The sequence below is a fragment of the Eucyclogobius newberryi genome, unplaced genomic scaffold (assembly GCF_026437365.1).
Source record: "Eucyclogobius newberryi isolate DKJ021-1_F unplaced genomic scaffold, fEucNew1.0.hap1 SCAF_13, whole genome shotgun sequence".
Lineage (NCBI taxonomy): Eukaryota > Metazoa > Chordata > Actinopteri > Gobiiformes > Gobiidae > Eucyclogobius > Eucyclogobius newberryi.
Genome location: NW_027315757.1, coordinates 35,726,157 through 35,729,949, shown reverse-complemented (window position 1 = coordinate 35,729,949; position 3,793 = coordinate 35,726,157). Strand labels below are relative to the sequence as shown.

At 54.4% G+C, this 3,793-nt stretch overlaps 1 protein-coding gene across 2 annotated transcripts in view; it reads right to left on the bottom strand.

Moving 5' to 3' along the window:
- pvalb6 (parvalbumin 6) overlaps positions 1–3,582 on the bottom strand; it is a 70,795-nt gene extending 67,213 nt beyond the window's left edge. The window contains exon 1 of one of the 2 annotated variants that reach the window (XM_072443790.1): positions 3,359–3,582. The gene's annotated coding sequence lies outside the window, so the exon portion shown is untranslated. The remainder of the gene's footprint in view (positions 1–3,358) is intronic. The other variant, XM_072443792.1, reaches the window with a different exon arrangement.
- Positions 3,583–3,793: the final 211 nt, after the last annotated feature.

The window sequence follows — 3,793 nt, the reverse complement described above, 5'->3', positions numbered from 1 at the left end:
TTGTTGTGGTCAGAGCTGCGGTTGTGGTCAGAGCTGCGGTTGTTGTGGTCAGAGCTGCGGTTGTTGTGGTCAGAGCTGCGGTTGTGGTCAGAGCTGCGGTTGTTGTGGTCAGAGCTGCGGTTGTGGTCAGAGCTGCTCATGTAAAATGCATGTTCTGAAATCAGGTTCAGGTTCACTCCCAACATTCCACAAAGACCACAAGCAAGGAGCAGTGTCTCTAACCAAAGCTCCAGCTCTATGAAATAGCTCATTTGGCATCCAACCTAAAACAAAAATGAATTCCGCTTAACTTTAGTAATAATAACTCGTCTCCATGGAGATGTTATTACTTTGCTTGGAATGTCCCACACTACGGCATTAAACGTACAGCTCAGACATAGCATTTGTATCATAAGCCTCTCCACAGCTCTGACCTGTAACTAATGCCATACTGTGGAACATTCCGGGGCAAAGCATCTCCATGGAGACAAGTGTGTGCGTCTTTAACTGCAGCGCGACGACTGCAGCGACGCTCGCCACTAAACGCACGCTTTAAAAACACTTTTCCCTGTTCTCCGCAGCTCCCTGGGACCCCGATATAACCTTTCAACTTTTACTTCTTCAGAGCGAGTGTCCGGCGGGCCACGCCCTGGTCAGCGGTAAATCCTCCCCGGCTCCAGCTCTGGCTCCGGAGCTGTTTCACCCTCGAGTCCCGTCAAGAGCGGCACAGATTTGCTCCCGTGGACAACAGGGACAACAGGGACAACAGGGGTCGGGACAACAGGGGCCAGGACAACAGGGACAATAGGGGCCGGGACAACAGGGGGCGGGACAACAGGGGCCGGGACAACAGGGACAGGGACAACAGGGACAGTGACAACAGGGACAACAGGGGCCGGGACAACAGGGACAGGGACAACAGGGGCCGGGACAACAGGGGCCGGGACAACACGGACAGGGACAACAGGGGCCGGGACAACAGGGACAGGGACAACAGGGGCCGGGACAACAGGGACAGGGACAACAGGGGTCGGGACAACAGGGGCCAGGACAACAGGGACAATAGGGGCCGGGACAACAGGGGCCGGGACAACAGGGGCCGGGACAACAGGGACAGGGACAACAGGGGTCGGGACAACAGGGGTCGGGACAACAGGGGTCGGGACAACAGGGGCCAGGACAACAGGGACAATAGGGGCCGGGACAACAGGGGCCGGGACAACAGGGGCCAGGACAACAGGGACAATAGGGGCCGGGACAACAGGGGCCGGGACAACAGGGACAGGGACAACAGGGACAGGGACAACAGGGGCCGGGACAACAGGGACAACAGGGGCCGGGACAACAGGGGCCGGGACAACAGGGACAACAGGGGCCGGGACAACAGGGGCCGGGACAACACGGACAGGGACAACAGGGACAGGGACAACAGGGGCCGGGACAACAGGGACAACAGGGGCCGGGACAACAGGGGCCGGGACAACACGGACAGGGACAACAGGGGCCGGGACAACAGGGACAGGGACAACAGGGGTCGGGACAACAGGGGTCGGGACAACAGGGGTCGGGACAACAGGGGCCAGGACAACAGGGACAATAGGGGCCGGGACAACAGGGGCCGGGACAACAGGGGCCAGGACAACAGGGACAATAGGGGCCGGGACAACAGGGGCCGGGACAACAGGGGCCAGGACAACAGGGACAACAGGGACAGGGACAACAGGGACAACAGGGACAGGGACAACAGGGACAGGGACAACAGGGACAACAGGGACAACAGGGGTCGGGACAACAGGGGCCAGGACAACAGGGACAATAGGGGCCGGGACAACAGGGGCCGGGACAACAGGGGTCGGGACAACAGGGCCGGGACAACAGGGGCCGGGACAACAGGGCCCGGGACAACAGGCAGGGGCCGGGACAACAGGGGCCGGGACAACAGGGACAGGGACAACAGGGACAGTGACAACAGGGACAACAGGGGCCGGGACAACAGGGACAGGGACAACAGGGGCCGGGACAACACGGACAGGGACAACAGGGGCCGGGACAACAGGGACAGGGACAACAGGGGTCGGGACAACAGGGGTCGGGACAACAGGGGCCAGGACAACAGGGACAATAGGGGCCGGGACAACAGGGGCCGGGACAACAGGGGCCAGGACAACAGGGACAATAGGGGCCGGGACAACAGGGGCCGGGACAACAGGGGCCAGGACAACAGGGACAACAGGGACAGGGACAACAGGGACAACAGGGACAGGGACAACAGGGACAGGGACAACAGGGACAGGGACAACAGGGACAACAGAAGGGTTTACGAGGACGGCTCATGGTTGCACACGGATGGTGCTGTGGGACCTTGAAGGAGTAAAACCACTGAAGCTGTTTTCACTCTGGTCTTGGCTTGGACCTGATGAAAACCTGATGCTTGACCTTGTTTAGACCTGGTTTGGTTCAGGGATTTAGTCATAGTTTGGTTAGTTTTGTATTCAGGTGTGAACGTCCCAAATTCCACGCACTAGTTATAAAACACTATCAAAACCAAAAAATGCCAAATGTAGTGACCACTGTAGAAATAATGACCAAAATGAGAAGGAAAAACATCATTTTTTGTCATCTCAATTTTTAATCAGCTCTTTTTTTATGATATCGATATCAAATTGTTGCATTATTTAAAAATAGCATTCACAGTATTGTGTACATTTCCATACATTCCCAGCAGTAATAAGTATCATCGTGTTTCCACATCACATAAAACACATAATGAACTGCAACCGTTTTCTCTCCCCAAACGCTGCCTTCTAATTGGCCGGTTTGATTGCGCCCGAGGTCCATCGCCTTCTTGTGGACACGCGTTAATCTGGGTGTTTTTTTTATTTTTATATTATAATGTCTGCCGCGGCGCACGAACCCAGAGATAATTATAATCTGCAGAGCGCAACAAACGATCTATAACGACAAAAGACTCACAATGACAAAAGAGGATTGTATATTATCAATGAAGCAGCAGGAGGGGGGTTCTCTCATACACTCCAGCAGCCAATCACATCGTCCGGTTCGGGTCCTGTTTGTGAATGGGATTTTCATTTTATTTCTTTCACATCTTTTTTTTTTACAGGAGAGAAGCTGCACAAATGCCCAGATGAAATCACTCTTTCATTAAGTTGATCTTTTCTGCCGCACAATTCTCCAACGTGCACGGATTATTATGCATGGAATCATTTACTGTTGAGGTGACAGCGTTTACTGCAATTCTCCATATGTGTCATGCAATCAGATCAGATCAGATCGGATCAGACAAACGCGTCCTTCGCTGCGGACAAACTCCTGTCCAAACACCCGTCGTTCTGAATTGGAAAGCGTCGCAGTCACGTACCTTTTTCAGTGTTTGTCCCGACAAGCTTCAGGAAATAATCTGGCCGAGGAGCAAAGAGTGGCGGGCGAGCGAGCGAGGGAGAAGTGAGAGAAGAGAGAAAAGGAGAGACGGGAAGGAAAAGGAAAAGAGATTGTGAACGAGTGAGATAAAGTAGTGAAAGAGGAGAGACGAAGAGAGGGAGCGAGGAGAAGAGGACGCACTCCGGTCTCTGCGATCCAAAGAGGAGGGACGAGGAGCCGGCTGGAGGTGAGATGAAGGAGAGAGAGGGAGAGAGAGAGGGAGAGGGTGCACCGGGATAGGACGGGATGATGATGAGGAGGAGGGAGGAAGAGGATGGGGAAAGCGAGGCCAGAGGAGAATAGCGTGACTTTGATCTCTTCTAAATAAATGCTGAGTGTTGCTGTCACACGCGGCTGTTCAAGGTTCTCACTATTT